Source organism: Dermacentor andersoni, chromosome 4, assembly GCF_023375885.2.
Source record: "Dermacentor andersoni chromosome 4, qqDerAnde1_hic_scaffold, whole genome shotgun sequence".
Classification (NCBI taxonomy): domain Eukaryota; kingdom Metazoa; phylum Arthropoda; class Arachnida; order Ixodida; family Ixodidae; genus Dermacentor; species Dermacentor andersoni.
The window spans coordinates 122,048,078-122,066,802 of NC_092817.1; the positions used below are offsets into that span (position 1 = coordinate 122,048,078).

The 18,725-nt window shown below is 44.4% G+C and overlaps 3 non-coding genes across 3 annotated transcripts; all 3 read right to left on the reverse strand.

The window, feature by feature from the left end:
- Positions 1-1,010: 1,010 nt before the first annotated feature.
- TRNAL-UAG (transfer RNA leucine (anticodon UAG)) lies at positions 1,011-1,092 on the reverse strand. The gene has a single exon. It is a non-coding gene; the product is annotated as a tRNA-Leu (tRNA).
- A 10,338-nt stretch (positions 1,093-11,430) lies between these two features.
- On the reverse strand, positions 11,431-11,512 carry TRNAL-AAG (transfer RNA leucine (anticodon AAG)). The gene has a single exon. It is a non-coding gene; the product is annotated as a tRNA-Leu (tRNA).
- Positions 11,513-15,422: 3,910 nt separating this feature from the next.
- TRNAL-UAG (transfer RNA leucine (anticodon UAG)) lies at positions 15,423-15,504 on the reverse strand. Its single transcript has one exon. It is a non-coding gene; the product is annotated as a tRNA-Leu (tRNA).
- Between the last annotated feature and the right edge of the window lie 3,221 nt (positions 15,505-18,725).

An 18,725-nucleotide genomic window follows, 5' to 3' on the forward strand; every position in this document is an offset into this window, starting at 1 on the left:
AGTAACTCAGGAGACCAATTGCAATGAGTGTGACCTGGAGACCTCACTGACCTGGAGAGGCAAAGCAGAAGGGTGGGTCTGAAAATTAATCAGCAGAAAACTAAAGTAATGTTTAACAGTCTCGGAAGAGAACAGCAGTTTACGATAGGTAGCGAGGCACTGGAAGTGGTAAGGGAATACATCTACTTAGGGCAGGTAGTGACCACGGATCCCGATCATGAGACCGAAATAACCAGAAGAATAAGAATAGGCTCGGGTGCGTTTGGCAGGCATTCTGAAATCATGAGCAGCAGGTTGCCACTATCCCTCAAGAGAAAAGTGTATAACAGCTGTGTCTTACCAGTACTCACGTATGGGGCAGAAACCTGGAGGCTGACGAAAAGAGTTCTGCTTAAATTGAGGACGACGCAGCGAGCTATTGAAAGAAGAATGATGGGTGTAACGTTAAGGGATAAGAAAAGAGCAGATTGGGTGAGGGAACAAACGCGGGTTAATGACATCTTAGTTGAAACCAAGAAAAAGAAATGGGCATGGGCCGGACATGTAATGAGGAGGGAAGATAACCGATGGTCATTAAGGGTTACGGACTGGATTCCAAGGGAAGGGAAGCGTAGCAGGGGGCAGCAGAAGGTTAGGTAGGCGGATGAGATTAAGAAGTTTGCAGGGACAACATCGCCACAATTAGTACATGACCGGGGTAGTTGGAGAAGTATGGGAGAGGCCTTTGCCGTGCAGTGGGCGTAACCAGGCTGATGATGATGATGATGATGCGCTGTAAGCAGAAAAAATTTGTTGTTATCAACGCCAGTGCTTGTATCGTCTCTTATTTGTGGGTTGTCTTGTGTGTGTGCGCTGATTTTTTTACCTAAGAAAAACGAACAAATCAGCTCCAGAACTACAGTACAGTGAACCAGCAGGTTATTCTATAGATAACTCTGCAGCCGTATCGGTGTCGTGCGCGGCGCTACAATTCATAATAAAACACGGCTTGAATGATCTTAAAAAGATTCTGGCAGCGGTGGGATTCGAACCCACGCCCCCGAAGAGACTGGTGCCTAAAACCAGCGCCTTAGACCGCTCGGCCACGCTACCGACGCCGAAAATGCGCTGAATTTTTCTGTGTGCCTCGGACGACGCTTCGCGGACAGATGGGTAAACTCTGCTGAAGTAGATAGGCGCGGGGTTCGGTCCCGATTAGACGCTCATTTCGGGCAAATAAAGGAGCCCGAGTGCTCCACGATGTCATCATCTCTTGTCTATCCGTATTCCCCGTTCCCTACTCTCGCAGTTCTGGCATAATAATTAACCGGAATGAAAGGGTGTCATGTTCGAACGTTTCTTTTGACGTTACCTTGGGTATGTATATGTTGAGACCAAAAAGAAGAACAAGGAAAAAGGAAAGTGGGCGGGCGATGAGAATAAACCGTATTTTTTTCTAAACCGCATTCTCTCCTGCCAAAATTAGAACCCCGTGCTTACAATGCAACTGCTTCGAGATTGGTGAAGCCTACGTAAGGAAAAGCAACTCGTTAGGTACGGAGCGCACTGCATGTCGACGAGCACAAGATGATCCGTAAAAAATTAGTTTCCGGTTCCATCAACGTCAACGGCTTCGAGGAAGTACACCTTACACATGCCCGCGACAGGTACCCGCAAATGACAATGTAATCGTAGCGTGGTAGTTGCTTCACGTCTTCACGTCGCCTCTGTCGGGCTTGCCGTCGTGTTTTCCGCACCGGTTAACGACATTGGGCTCACCTTCGTATCACAACCGGTTTCCAGCGAAACGCGTCGCGAATCCTGAAGCATGGCCTCCGCAACCACGAGAGCAGCGGCAGCGACGACTTCAGGTCGAACACTCTCGACGCGAGCAGCACCACGCTCTGAGGCATATTGTTTGTTTTTTTAGGACTCGCGCTGTATCTACCACATAAAGAACCTACGCGTGGCAATGCTGAAGGCATGGATACCATTTGACCCTGTCCACAGTTATGATTTCGAACCAGCATGTGGTCTGGAAAAGATCTAGACTGACGGAAGGTAATACCAGTGGTTTGTGTCAGAGACAAAATGCAAGTATCTTAAAAACGCATTTGTCCCGAGAAGCTATTCTGACCCAAAACAAATAAAGAACAAAGTAAGCTGCCACACCATAAATGCTATACACATGAGAGAAATTTATGAAACTAGACATACGCATAACGATCAAACTAACCCTCGGCTATATATTGTTCTTCCGTTTGACTAAAGAAAGTATAGCTTACTCTTCTTCCGTTGGACTAAAAAGAGTAACAAGAAGTCACGACAAATCTAACGTTCTGACCATCGCCAGTCGTGTCGGATTTCGGCCCAACCTGGCATATGGCGTCGGCCTGTGTGGTTCCGACGTGGCGTGCACGTCGACCTCCGTTGCAAGCGATTGGGTTGTGGTTCTCTTCCGAGATCCGCGGGGCACACCATGCAGTCTGGGCCAGTCGGGCGTGGCGTCACTGACTGGACAGTGGCCGGTTACGGCAGCGTGGGGCAGGACCCGGGCTGTGGAGCACAGCCACGGCGACGTCGTCAGGGCTATATGAAATTGGAGCTGCCTCCGACCAACTCTCTCCTCTCCGGTCCGTGACCATCGAAACTGCCGCTTCCCGTCTCCAGAGCACAGCTGGAGATGTGTCTGCCCTGCTGCTCATCCACGTCAGCAATGCTAACCCTGCAGCCTTTATCTCGTTTTTCCAGCGAAGCTGTAAATGAGAGTTTCGTGCATTTTTGTTCTGCGTGTGCAAAAACTAATATCCCGAATTTGATGCGAAATCGTTTGATTCTATCCAAAAGCTTATACGTCTGATCACTTGGGTATCCATTTTGAGTACGTTAGTTATCAATAGGCACTATTTTCAATGTCAGTAGACTCTCAGGTAGATAATAAAGGTTTCATAAACATTTGCCGTTGTGCGATCCGCGTCGGCCATGTTTACGTTCCCACCGCGCTCTCTTTGTCAGCGTTCCCAGCGCTTGCTTATCTGGTTTCCTTTCCTTCCGGTCTGCCGTGGTAGCGGTCCCGTCGAAACGTCACGCGTGTCTAGTTTCCTTCGGCTCCTCGGGGTACGGTCCCGCCGTCCACGCGAATATATATTTAAAAAACCTAGAAAGACAAGTTGTCTTTCTGCGTTTTGAATTTCACTTCTCTTCTGTCGTTGTAATGGAGACGCCGCCTATGGTTCAGACTACCGACGAGCAATGCGCCTACGAAGAGCGACGGCAGGAACAGAGACGAGAATTCCATCCAAATGACCACCGATCAAGACAATACATATGTGTGCGTACCTTTCGTCACGATGACAACCGATCAAGGCAATAAATTAGTTCGTCCCCTTGTTCAAAATTCTGTCACCTCTTGGTCGTGTGAATTTCGCTTGTCATCCATCTTGTCTTGTCTTGTCTCCCAAACACTGGCGTATATCCAGTATGAGAGATTGCCCAAAAAGCAGGCGGTTTCCAGCAGGTTTAGAATTAAAAGAAAATTAAATTTTAATAGTGGAGCGTGGGACTAAGAAATGAGATTTAGAAGTTTCATAAATATATCAAAAATTTTGAGGTAAAATAATAGAAATAACTGATAATTTTACAAATTCAGTAAGGTGCTTTTTTTGTCTCTCTAATGAAATTGTAAATTGCAAGAAAGGTATTCCTGTGGCTGGATCCCAGTGAAGTCGCCCCAAAGGCAAGAATGGTTGGCGAGGTTAGCGATAGCCCAACTTTGCTACGTGAGTTTTCTAAGAAATTCCTTTGTCAAGATAGATAGATAGATAAACTTTATTAAAAGAATAATCAGAAAAGCCGCTAATGGCCGGGGCCCCTAGTCCAGGGCTCCACTGGCTCTTGCCATCTTCTCAGATCTATGTATCAGCTTGAGCTCTCATTGCTCCCTCGTGGTGTTCGTGTTGGGGTGTTCTATGCTGTGTAGTGTGGAAAATCGGCGGCACGAGAGAAAGTAATGTTCGACAGATTCAGGTGCATTACAATAAGAACATAGGGGGGACATAGCGAGATCAGACCTACGTAAGCAAAAGTTTAGAGGCGGTATACGACATCTCAATTTTCTAAAGGAAACTTCCAATTGTCTTGAAGAAAACCAATTATTACGGCGCGGGAAGCCAAAATGGGGGAATTCAGAAAACGGTGTTAGAAGGGATATTGCAGAATTTTTCGATGTAGAGAAATTATTTCGGCCAAACAGTTATGATAGGGCCATTGAGGGATGCTCGTGCAAGGCACTCAGTCATTTCGTTCAAGTACAACCCACCATGTCCCAGTACCCAAAGCAAACATACTCTCAGTAAGTACGAAGGTACCATCGAACAAAGTGTTTGTTGAATTCGTGAATTTGAAGATGCAGTAACTGTTGTGCACAACAGACAGCGATTCGGCCACAATAACAGCTAATAGGTCATATTGTGGAAGATTTTGTAATGCTAATATGATAACTAATAACTGTGCCTGAAATATGAGTGTGAAGTCGGGAAGGCCAAGAGAGTAAGACCATTGAAGAGATTCAGAGAAGATCCCCCCTCCTGCCGTCTCATTGCACACAGAAACGTCAGTAGCTATTACATTGTCAGTGGTTAGCTGGTGTAGGTGGCCATATAAGATATTTATTAAATGTCTGCTTGCTAATAGTTTAGTATGATTTGGAAATACGTCCTCGAACTCAATTTTGAGATTGGTAAGGCGTCATTTGAATGACAAACTTGACGCATGGACATATCCAGTTGTTGTATCTCTGATTGCACAGATATTATCTCAGGGCTTTGTAATCTCGACCACGATACTTCAAAAAACTCAGACGGCTCAGTGATAAATGCATATTGCGTACATCTGTTTAAAAAGTCATAATTTTTTTAAGATGTCTGAACCGTAAGCATGCGGAATCTGCAATCTAGGGTGGGTATATGAGCTTCCTGATATAAAACGGCGTTGGCAACAAATGTTGGTAGCCCGAGGCATGACCGTAGAGCTTCTCTTTCTAAAAGTATGAGAGGTTCAATTTTGTAGACGGGGTCAGCGGCAAATATTGCTCAGCCGAATTCTAATATGGGCCAAACATACATCTTGTATATCAACAGTAAGATGTCCCTGCGTAGTCCAGAGCGACTGTGGCTGAGCCGGTGGAGCATAGCTACGGCACGTTCTACCTTTGTGTTAAATGTTCAGTGACTCCACCAGGTGAGCTTGCCGAGGTAAAGAGCACCAAGTTAGTTGACTGCGCTAATTTGAGGAATGATTTCCTGGTGGCATTGCAAGATATATGCCCCTGTGCAGTTAACGGAAAGACTATAGTACCGCACTTTCGCTAATTTAACTACATGCATAACCCCCCTAGCCAAGTTTCCAGCATTCCTTGGTATTTCAGCAACGACTCGTCTAGTGAATCTATATTATTTGCGGATGTAAAAAATGCGATATCGTCCGCATAAGCATGTACTTCCGGAGACAAAAGAATTATACTTAGCAAATTGTTAATTAAGATAGGAGAAAGATCGGCAGCCTCTGGTACCCCTCTTGTCTGCTTGTGTTTAGACGTCAAAATACCGGGTTGGCAAAAATAAAAATCCCTATGCCTCATAAATTCAAAGATCCAAGAGGTTATATACCTAGGGAATTTCGTGGACTGAAGCTTATCGAATAGAATACAATATTCTACAGTGCCGTATGCTTCCGCTACATCTAGTGTCACCAAAGCTGCGTACCCTTGTTTGAGGCGAGCAAGTTTAGTGCGGCCATCTAAATCTACATGTGGGCACCATATGGAGTGGCCGGGACGAAATATAATCTGACAAGGACTGAGAAGTGTATCATCTTGCATAAAATTTGTTATACAGCCGTGAACAACTCTTTCTATTAATTTGACGACATTGGAAGTAAGAGAAATTGGTCTTATGTTGTCCAATTCAAGTTCAGCTGCTTTCTTCTTCAACAGTGGAATAAGTTTAGCTACTCTCCGCTCTCTTGGGACCCATGAATTTTCGAGAGAGAAATTTACTGTGTTTAGTAGGTCCTGAGATGCATAATCGAACATAACTTTTAGCATTAGTGTTGTAACGCCATCCTGACCTGGGACGGACGCCGTTGATGATCTAATAATGCCCTCAAGCTCTGTCGCTGTTACTGTTACAAAGTCGTCTCCCGAGGGAGGTTTCCTTAGTACTACCGGCAATTCGTGTTCGAAACGTCGCGCAAGACCTTGATCAATTTTCTCAAGTGACTCTGATAATTCTTTTGTTGATATAACGACACAGTCGATATTCACGGGCACAGGTATAACTTCACGGTATCGAAGAAACTTAAACAGGGCTTTTTTGTTGCTAGACTTCGGAAGATATGTGTCGTGCTTGGAATCATAATCCTGTTTAGTATTTGAGACTGTTGGATCAAATGTAGTAGCTATATATGTATAATCAGCCCAATTACCAGGGCACTGACTATATAAAAGTTTTTTCCATGCAGCTTTTCGACGTCTAAAATCTCACTCGCAGCCAAAATTCCACCAGGGACAATACGATGCACCCTTAGTAGATTGTACAACAAATTGAGCTTTTAATGATGGTTGTTTTAGAATTGAGCACAGGCTCATTGCTTTAATATCCATCTATATATGCCCTCCTGAGCGCTTAAAGCTGATTTTAACTCATTTCTAAATTTTGCGCAATTATCAAAAGTGCGCACATGACTATCTAAACTAGTTAACGGGGTAAGCATTAAAAAATTATAGGGAGGGGATCACGGTTAGTTCCAGAATCAACAGACTTCCACGAGGTTACAGAAGTACTCGAGGTAGCAAAGGTAAGATCTAGGACAGGTCGCGATAAACTTCGAACAAAAGAATGCGATCTCGAATTTAAGCAAGAGAACTGATTTTATAAAATCCCAATCCCACAAGCGTTTGCCACAAATGTTAGTTCGAAAACCCCGCAATACAACATGGTAATTAAAATCGCCCACTGGTATGATTTTCTTCAGAATGCAAGTAACAGAAGTATCGAGATAACGGATATCTTGCACTCCAGCGGAGATGTAAGTGTTAATTATAGAAAAAGGCCTGCAACCAGGAAGGATTATATCCAGTGCTAATATTTCACAGTCTGGTGACATTCTCTGGTATGCTATAGCAGCTCTATGGCGGATTTTTTATGAGACAAACAAAACTAAACCACCGCCTCGGGAAATGCAATCCAATGGAAAACATCGGAAATTTTTTAGATCAAAGGTCTGACCGGCAGCAAGCCCAGTTTCCTGTAAAATAATATTATCTGGAGAATATCTAGAAATAATATATAATAAATCTGTTGCAGCGGAAAGCATGAAACGAAAGTTTCAAGGAATGACTGTTGAATTTCGTATGGTGAATAAATCCGAGCAGCAGAGACTGGTTGGTCTGAAGCGGTCTCTTTTAAGAAGTCCTTCTTAGTCGGAATCTCTCTAACGTACTTTTTTTGCCTTGGAGTTGGTGGGAGAGCTAAGCTTTTTCTCTATTGATGACCTTGTTCGTTTAAGATATCGGGGGTCTTCATAGAGCTAACACAAACACTCACGTTACCTGCCCTCACCTGAACGCAACAAATCGGATGTTCTTTTTCTTTCCAAATAATTAAATGGAAAAATTTGCTGCTCGCACTTGTTTCTAACGTGTGCTCTTACATTCCGCAGAAAAGCACAATTCTCATGCCACCGCTGACGGCAACGGCAGAAATGGGCCTGCAGTGCCTTAATTGCTCTCGCAATAAAATTTGGAGGACGCTTAACCTTCGCCTTTAAGAGTGGAGCGCGATGGCATTAAACATCACTGAATGCTTCTCACGCTTCCCGACAACTGCAGGTTATGCAACCGTAATATTTACCGGGAAACGCTGGCAGCTAATGTTATGCACCAAGGCGAGCTATCTGGTAGAAACGCGGCAGGTTGCGGCGGATGCGAGCGCCATCTTGAGGTGTTGCAAGGATCCTGACACGCAGCTTTTTGGCTTTTGAGATTTTGAGCGGTATGAATTATCAGAATAAAGAAAGAAAGCTGCGACTGTTTTCAGTACACGACATTATATCACCGTATGTCCGTGCTTTGAGGCCTTTGAAATATTGGGAGAGATTTACGTTGTTATCCCAGAGCTTATGCAGAGGTCGCGTGACATATTTATAGCATGACCGCAATTTGCCACATAGCAACGTCTCCGTTCACAGTGGAGGGTCCCTCCTGTCGAATCCCCCTGCAGAACCAACGTACATGTTCGAACCTATGTGAAGCAGTCAATTACGACGCGTGGAATTTTCTTGACCTAGGGTGTTCGTCGTGCGAGGGGAAAAGGCTGCACGCGTCGACAGCGTCGAGGCTTTCATCTCCTGACTGTAGAGCGAGCCGGTGCACTAATGCTTGAATGTGTTGCCATGTTGTACCATGGCAACTATGTTGTACCACGATGTGCGAAACAATTTATGTCACGTCGGTTCGTACAATGACGTCAGGAAATTACTCATATTGCGTTCGGGTGCAGCCGTAATTACAATGCGCTGAAATGTATCATGGCTGAGGGGAGCACTGTAATACGCCAACATTAGAAGATATCATAAGAAGCCAAGAAACAAAGACACCAAGGACAAAATAGGCAATATTACTGGTACTTACTAATTGAAATACAGAAATTATAAATTAACGTAATTATCAAAAAACAACTTGCCGCAGGTCTTCCACGTCTTCGGATTACACGTGCGATGCTCTACCAATTGAGCTACCGCGGCGCCGCCTCCCCATCCACTTTCTTGGGTATTTACGTCTTTACTACTAGAACTAACCTTGGGAGTGGTAGGCAGCGCCACCACTCACTAACCTTGGCGACGGATAGGCAACATCCTTCCTGTCATAGGCGTCACGAGTACGGCTGGAAGTCTCACACGCCGAGCCGTGGCGTATTATCTGGACGCCGCCTCCGCCCCGAGAGCTGGGTGTCGGATCTGCCGGATCGGGAAGCTACAACAGAAACGCAGCAACAACAGGAATCTCAATAGGCCTGGGTCGATCGCCACGTTCAGAGACCTCACCCAACACTACACAGACTCGAAAGACGCACATTACCGCCACCGCACGATAAATTAAACAGGAACGAGGCCGTAAGCTTACGCCTACTGCGAACACACACCTGCCCTAGCCCGGCCGTCTTACACCACTGTTGCCCAGAATTATCCCTAACTGATGCGTGTAAAGCTTGTGGACAGAGAGCAACGCTGTTACACATGCTCTGAGAATGTGCCGGCAAGAGCGCTACTGAAACCGCCACCGTTCGCGACGCGTTCATAACCGCGGTCGTTACCAGCGTACATTAAGCCTCGAGCTCGCCCTGACTGCGATGGCCACCGGGGACCTTCTCCGTCGGCGTCGATGCCGCTGGGAGGCGGCTCTCAAAAGTTCGGAGCTGGGAGACCAACTCTGGGCCGTCCGGCAAGCCAAAGATGCCGCTCGAGTCCAAGGACTTCGAGATGCCGCCTGAGGCCACCACAACCAAAACGGCGGGGCCATTCTTTTTAATAACGTTTATTTTCTTCTTTAAGAAACCGCTGTTTTGTGCGTTGAAGCACAAAAGTAACTGGAACGCCACTGCATTTCGACGGACACCTTGAATATGAATATACCCGAAATGGTGCTGTCCAGAGAATTGGTTCCAGGTGAATACGCCAGTGCAAATTCGCGGGCTACAATTTGTAGATGAAAATACGTGCTTTAATGTAATTAATTAAAGAGGTAATTAGCGTATTTACGCGTAATTCTTCAATTGAACATTTTGATTTCTCGTAGAAGTGAAGGCCGCCTCATGGAGTAAATTAAGATCAAGGGTTAGAATTCTGCTATCTGCCATTGGCAATGATTAAAAAAAATTTGTACAGCTAAAACAACACCCTGTATAATTTCATTCCAGCACTACATCATGCGGGGCAACCCAGACAAACAAAAGCAAAACAGTTTAGACATACAAAACATTATTTTAAAGCATTATTTCGCGCATTGTTCTGTTGCAGCGAAATTAATCATTATCGTTCGCAGCGGTCAGTAGCGCTTGTCCCGTCTGTCTCGCCTAACTTTGTCCCGTCTATCACGCTTCACCGTACTCAAATATGCACCACAATTATATGTCCAAAAATGTTCTACTCTATTGAATATTACTTCAAAGCTTCATGTTTCTTAATTTTACGTCAATAGGCTAATTGTTAGCTATATAGATAAATCAAAATTTACCTTTCTTTCTTTTTCTTTTTCTTCTCCAGTTTCGCGCTGGAACCCCTTCGTCCGCCGGTATACGTCAGCATGACGTCACGCATTTCCAAGTATGTCGCCTTGTTCTGGTCGTTGTGGCACAGTATATGTTCCCGAAACGTTGTTAGTATCGCAGAAGCATAATTTACTAATAAGGTGAAAGCTACTTTTTTTTCCCTTTTAGTGAACCGTTTAACGATTAGCCTTTCTGCTCACTGAATGTTGATTCGTTAGACGAGAGCCTTTGCATTGGAATTCACGCACTATAGGTTGCACAACACTGCCCATTAGCCATGCTTTCGTCTGCTTTTGCGCAAATAAAGAATATACATTCAAATTGGTATACTTTGTTGACAAATGTGTGCAGCAGGGCAATAAGACGGAAGTATCGGGACAATAAAAGGCGGTTATAGAGTACTGAGCGGATGTGTGAGTGCGTGCGTGAAGATCGGTCTCAACTCGCTAAATGGCGCACGCGGGCAAATTGTAATGTCAAATCCTATCATGTCTGCTGGTGCGATGAGGTTAGGAAAGTTGAAGCCGGCATAGGATGTGTGAGTGGTAATTGAAAGTTTGAATGAATGGTTTGAATGGTTTATTTCGTCATCAGTTAAAGCATACATATCCAGTGGTACTGCGGGAAGGGGTGGCGAAAAGGCAACTGAATGCCTGACAATGCGCCGTTCCCCGCCCTAAGTAACACCACGGGAGAAGAGTGTCCGATAGGTTGGCATAAAAGTAGGTGGTGTCGGGGGGGGGGGGGGGGGGGGTGATGTAATGATTATTATCATTACGATGCAGTCCTTGCGAGCACCTCGTTTCTCTTAGTATTATACTGCATCTTTCCAGGTCACAAGTAGGGTGTATTATATGTTATAGTTTTGATTCACAAGTGGAGAGGAAACTGAATGGCCATTTTAATTAACCTAAATAGGCGCCTCTCCAAACCGTATTCTCGCTGAGAATAACAGCAGATAGCTGTCATAATAAGTTAACGTGGAGTAATAAAGCAAAATGCGAATCAAGTAAACAGTTAACGCGTGTAAGTCTTAGTGTCTTAAAAGAACCGTAAGGAAGATAAAGCAAGAAAGAAAGCTCCCCGAATGTTTATATGACTAAAAAGCAAGCTTGAAAAAATATTTTGGCAGCGGTGGGATTCGAACCCACGCCCCCGAAGAGACTGGTGCCTTAAACCAGCGCCTTAGACCGCTCGGCCACGCTACCGACAAATCGCGCGGCGCTGCGTGTTGTGATCGGCCTTCGCCCATGCCGGCACGATCCGCGACCTACTTCCTTTGCAGCTGCACGCCCTGCCCCCTTCTTTATTGCGTCTAAAGCAGTAAGCACAAAAAAAGGCACAAACTAGTGTCGCCGTTAAACATGCCACGACACGTATTACTTTGTCAACGACCATTTGCACAATGCACACCGAAATGGCAGCCACATTTGCGAAGAACACTGGCATTGTATGTTCGAATAATAGATTGATTTTCGCTATTAAAATAGTCGCTGCCAACGGGCATTTCGTCGTGTTTCCCTTCTCTCTCCTTTCTCGTCTTGCTTTCGTCCTTCTTTCTTCCTGTTTTCTTGTTTTTTTATCACTTCTCTGCTTTTTTTTTCTGTTCCTTCATTTTTGCTTAGCTCATATTTGTCCTTGTGCCTTTTTCATTTACATTTCTTCTTTGGTATCCTACTTCCCCCTTTTTGTCGTTATTCCTATCTTTTTCTTCATTTTCTGTTTTTTGGTGTCGCATCAGCACAAAATGAGAAACGAAGAAGAATGTGATGACGATCACGAAGGTGATGGCAAAACTTGCGTTTGTTCCCGCAATCACGATAAGTAATTAGTTATTGTTGTTAGCAGTACTATAAACAGTACCAGTTAGTAGGAGCAATAATAGCAATTGCAGCCATCCCTTACATTTGATCCAGTGTGGACCGTAATCTTGAAACAGGTTAAATATTATCCCGTTTTCACAAGAATAACAGCACCTGCTGGGTTACTCTCGTCAAAGCCCGTGGTGGCTTAGCGCCTATGGCGTTGCGTTACTAAGCCTCAGGCCGCGGTATCAATTCCCACCCATGGGTGCCGAATTTCGATGGGGGCGAAATGCAAGAACACCCATGTCGCGTGCATAGGGGGCACGTTAAAGATCCCCAGGTGGTCAAAATTAATCCGCAGTCCACCACTACGTCGTGCCTCATAGTCCAATCACGGTTTTGGAACGTAAAACCCCAGAATTCATTCGCTCATTCATTTACACTGATCAACTGCTCGAAAGAACGACAGCGACAATCACTAACTACTGAATTTATTATTAAACGAAAATGCATACAAAAAACCTGGCAGGGCGCGCCACCTTGCCGCACCTCGTCCAGGTGTCGACCTCTGTCAAAGTCTCTCAGATAAGTCAACACACTGAAAGCGCGCTTGTTATCTGGCCGGCTGCGGCAGACCGCTCGGGAACGTCAGTTGGTTATCTCCTGTTGACCTCTTTCAGACAAGAGACGTATGACATTCCCTGTCTAGTGAGCGTGGAAGAGTTTTGCGGGTCAGATAGGTGCTTCCACCCACCTTAACGTTGCCAGAACTTGCAGAAAAAGAAGAAAAAAAAACGTGATTTTGATCTTGATGCTTTAACACATTGTCACACATGGATGTTCTACTCTTTTTTCTTTTTTTTTGCCGGCGACCAATTTCACCGGAATATCGCTCCCACCAAGTTTTCGCTCGGTGCAACACGTGCCTGGATTATCTGAAATTTTTTGTATGTTGTAGCCGATTCAGTGGTAAAGGCTGAGTGTCTGGTCAGATTGAGCGCAAGTCGCGAATATATTTTTGCATTCTCGAATTTACGCGAGCGTCAGTGATTATTCGGGATGCTACGATGAAGCACTTATAAAACGCGGACACACCCTCGCCACTATCATTGTGGTTTGAGCACAAGGTTTGAGTGTTGCCTGTCTGCCCGGGCTCACCGTCATGCTAATTTCACCGCCACTACAATGTGACAGTAACTTCGAAACAAGAGAGAGAATGCAGTCGTCTGCCCGTAACTATAGCACTGAGCCACAAAGCAAACCCGTGCAGTTCTCGCGGAAAAAAAGCTTCGTCACTGAAGCAAAGCTCGTCCTGGTCGGCCGGTCATTTTTCTTCAGCGAGGAAGCCATCTTTCGGTTGAATTATGACATTATATTAAAGCATTATACTTGTATGCCCCAAGAGGCAAGAAAAGCCGGCGTTGTTGTCCATAACGGATGGCGCCAAAAATCAATGGAACGTCATCAGCGCCTTGTATGACGTCAGTAGTAATACAGAAGGTAGTAAATGGTATCACAACGTTCATAAGTAGTAATTATGGGCAATTTATATATCTTAAGGTGAATTAGTGAATTAAGGGGAATTAGGGTGAAGTAAATTGAATTAAAGTTAGAACAAGTAAGACTAAGGTGACTTAAGGTGGAGTAAAGTGAATGAAGGTAGATTTAGGCGGAATAAAGTGTAATAAGATGGAATCAAGTGGATCAGGGTGGATTAAGCGTGGTTCAAATCAGAGCAAGATAGATTCAGGTGGATAATGGTTCGTACAAATTAGAGCAAGGTGGGTTAAGGTAGAGTTGTGAAGGACACGTGAAAATGTATGACATTGCGTATCATGTACGTAGCCAAGTAATTCGAGAAGTCATAATGCTCTCGCTTTCAAATCACGTGAGGATTCTGAGCTGACTCAATATTTTTTTTTTCTTCTTCTTCACCGAAGAAGCTCCCTTTCTGATGTATCCCTACGGGTGTGCTTTGTATATAACCCTTCTCTTTTCGGGTAAATGACAGTTCTTAAGGCATGTTCAATTGAAAAAAATTTCGAAACAAATTAAATAAGACTATTAAAAAGAAGACGAAAAAATGAACTTTCAATAAGGAATCGTATGCCGAATATTTTCTCATTTCTAAGCAAATAAAAATGCAAAGCTTGTGTGAAATCTATTTTATAAGCAAGGTTGACTTATATTATTTGGTACTTGCACATACCGGTTGTTTAAGCGAACGCTTTCAAAATTTTTAAAGATTGCCTGTGGCTGATAGCACAATTCTAGCCCATGAGCTGTTCTACTCGGAGAGGCGGACATTACTAGCAAAAAAATTGAAATGCATAATCGGCTAATTAACAAAAATCGCTGAATAATTTTAACTAATTACCTCATGGCCCATATTGCAATTTACAAAGTCTAGCCATGGTGTTCGCAAGACGGATCCACTTGGAACGAATTGTCTGGATGACACTAGTTTCGAGATATTAATTCCCGAACATTGCGTAGGAATGCATAGGAGTTCCGGTTACTTTCCTAACAAAACGTCGTTTTATGCATTTAAGCACAAAAGTACGTTTTCTGCGCCGGACAAACTACCTAAGCTGTGCTCCCGGACTTGCGATGAAAGCAAGCGAAGATGCGAAATCATGCACGGAATCACCCACATCCCATGTACCACCGCTGTGGCTTATACATTCCCTCTCTCGTGTGGAAAGACTCACTTTGGGCAGGCAGGGCGATGTATCAATGAGCGAGTTAGGGAACATGAGCAAAATGGGAATAATAATGGACGCAAAGGGACACATCTTGTTGCCCATCTTAATTCTTGCCGCAATTGTAAACCGCGATTTGATGAGATGTCTGTTCTTGGCAGAAGCATGAAGGAACACGCGCAGCTGGCCTTGGAAGCTTTCCACATAAAGAAAAAAAGCAGATGACTTTATTAGTGATACATCCTTCTCCCTGTAGTCAGCTGAATATAGTTTATTTTGCGCACGTCTGCGGTAACTGACTCTGCTATGGCGTGCGTATTTCTATGGCTTGTGTTGCGTGGGCATGCGTGGTTAAGTGATTAACGATACATATAAGCGTTGTAAGAAGAATAAAGCGGTTAGTGAGCGCCACTGTTTGTCTCGTCTTTTCTTTGTGGAATTGCCCTTTGCGTTTGCGCAGAATTTTTATACCTTACAACGAAACCTAACAAATGAGCTCCAGAAGGGTGAACAAGCTGGGTATTCCATAATTAATTCCGGAGCTGTATCAGTGTCATGCACGGCCCTGCAATTCATAAGAAAACACGATTTGAACGACTTCAAAAACTTCCTGGCAGCGGTGGGATTCGAACCCACGCCCCCGAAGAGACTGGTGCCTAAAACCAGCGCCTTAGACCGCTCGGCCACGCTACCGATGTTGCAAACACGCAGAATTTTGCGGTATGCCTCCGACGACGCTTCGCGGAGAAGGCAGGGGGGGGGCTAAACTCTGCTTAAGTAAATAGGCGCGGGCTTCGGTCCTGATTAGACGCTCATTGCAGGCAAATAAAGGCGCCCGAGTGCCCCACGATGTCATCATCTCTTACCTATCTGAATTCCTCGTTTCCTGTACTCTTGCAGTTGTGGCTTAAACTTACCCGGAATGAAAAGACGCCATGTTTTAACGTTCCTGTTGACGTTATCCAGGGTATGTCGGAGTATGTTCGGAGCAAATAAACAACAACAACAAAAAAAGAAAGGGGGCAGACGATGAGAACAAACTGTCTTTTTTCAAGAACGCTTCCTGCCCCGGCAAAATGATAACCCCGTGCTAGCAATGCGACTGCTTGGAGGTTGTTGGATTCGTATAGAAAAGCAACTCGTTCGGTATGGAGCGCACTGCTTGTCGAGAGTGCAGGAAGCGATCAGTAAAAAATTAGTTTCTCGTTCCGCCAACGTGAACGACGGTAAAGAAGTCGTCCTTGCACTTGCCGAAGACAGCTGCCCGTGAATGACAGCGTAATTGTAACGCGGTATTTGCATAAAGTCGTCACATCGCCTACTTCAGGCTTGCCGCCGTGTTTTCCGCCCCGCTTAGCGACATTGCGCTCACCTTCGCATCGCAACCGGTTTCCAGCGGAACCTGTCGCGAATCCCGAAGCATGACCTCCACACCCGCCAGCGCAGCGGCAGCGACGACTGCAGACCCCACGCTCTCGATGCCAGCGGCACAACGGTCTCAGGCACATTATATTTTCAAAACTCGCGCTGTGTCTAGCTAATGAAGCACCATCGCGTGGTAACGCTGAAGGCGTGGATACCATTCGGCCCCGCTCCACAGTTATGATTTGGAACCAGCATGTGCTCTGGAAAGGATCTAAACTGCCGGGAGGTCGTACCAGCGGTTGGAGTGACCTGAAGGAGGTCTGAACAACCATCCGGTGGAAGTAGGGACATTTATAGTCACCGGTCTTAAAAGTAAGCGCGAAAAGTAAGTGTAACAACCGCGCATTTCTCGCCACAAGTTTGACAGCCCTTATTGACATAAATTGCTGGGTTTAAAATTTGTTCAAAGTGGATTCATATTGGGAGATCAGTTGCTTCAATTCATATAACTTGTTATAAATATAGATTCATATATTCGCAAATTTAGTTAACTAAAAAATATGCATTTTGATTTTCAACGCAACGCATCATTTTTATTCCATAAATGCACACAAAACGCACACGCACACATATGTCATGCCCTTCATTTCTCTTTATTATACCGTCTAACATCCAGTGCGTCGCCTGTTGGTTGTATCAGGAGGTTTTGGCAGGCAAATTTTCAAGGCGCGAAATCCAATCTGCGAAAGGTTAATTTTTTTTTTTTTTCCGGCATGAAAATCGACGTGAAAAATTGCCTAAGCTGTGCCTGCCACATGCCAAGCGTATTTCCCCTCATTGCGGTTAAAAGCAAGCCAGGTTTATAGTTTCTAGACTAGCTGTTTTTAAGCTGGTAATTATCAGTATTGGCAAAACCGCAGCGTCTCTCAGTGTTTGTTATTGCGACAGGGCATGTATGCTGACCTATAGTGCACTGATATGCCCAGCCATTAAATCTTTGCTTGCCTTCATAACTGAGAACTGCTGACAACAAACATATCAAGCATTGTAGTTCCGAGCGCTTGAGTTACAAACTGACTGACCGACGAAGCGCGAGTACAATTTATTGTTACAATTTGCAACAGAGGAAAACTTCCGTTGCAACCGGTCAGTGCGATGTATTAGAAAGAAAATGCGCTGTCATCGCTATTTTCAACAAGACATAGAGGACCTACGGTGCTTTGCATTCGTGTTATATGTATATATATATATATATATATATATATATATATATATATATATATATATATATATATATATATATATATATATATATATATATATATATAGTGAGAGTCTGGCATGATCGGGTAGTTGAACAGGCACATGTAGGTTGAGGACGCGCGTACGAATAAAACGATTCTTTATTTCCTATACGTTTCGCCCGGGGTCCGGCCTTCTTCAGGGAATACATGAAACGGTAAGACGTTGTGCTTAAATACGTACGTGGCATAAGGGATCCCCATATGCGCTTATCCATTGTGGAGACACATTGTTGCTGTAAAGTGTGTAATCCCGTGACGAATTAGCGGTACACATCTTAAAGGTGGTAATAAGAGAAAGAAAGAAAGAAAGAAAGAAAGAAAGAAAGAAAGAAAGAAAGAAAGGAAAATGAGCCAAAGGGTGGTTGTTTGAACAAGTTTCTAGAGCAACAAATGTAACACAGCAATACATACAACTGAAACAGGGTTTACAAAAAAGTTGACACGTGGCTAAAAAAAGAAAAAATTAAAGAACAGCAAGAAGAAAGAAAAAAACGAAAAATATAGAGAAACAAGTGTGACAGAGGACAGATTTTTGCTGTAAGGTGCTTAGACCCGTGAAGAGTCACCACTACACATGTCAAACGTGGTAAAAAGGCGCCACGGGACGGTTGCAACAACAGGTTCGTGGAGCGACAGATGTAATAAAGGCAGGGTTTACAAAACAGCTTAGCAAAAAAAGGTGTGTACGCAATTTTTAACAAAAATGGGACAACCATAATTCGTGGACATCACTCGTCCCAGGTTATAGAATAAAATGACACATCAGCAACCAGAAAATCGTTTGCGGAGAAGCGTGCGCATGTGTGTCGGTATTACGAACAGTTATTCTGGCGACGTAGCATAAACAATGCGATGACAAACGAGCTGGTTGGTCTGAGGACAATGAGAATACGGTTCTCTATTTCGCGTACAAAGAGGTTAATGTACCCGGGTTTTTCTTAATCCCAAACGCCGCGGCACCAAATTTATGGATTTGAAATGATCCGCGAACCTCCCTTTCCAGGTGTGATTTGAAACCAGATTTAAGCATGGTGGTGGTTAGCTTGTCAAAATAGTGGCCCGGGATAGTGACATGTTTGGTTAGCGGAAGATTAGGAAGGCTCGCGGCACGTGATCTATGATTGCTAAAACACAATCTAAAGGCGGTTTCCGTTTGTCCAATGTACTGTAGCTTTCACGTTGATCATTCTAGCATATAGATAACATTGGTCGTGTGAGAATTGGAGACTGATAAAGAAGCTTGAG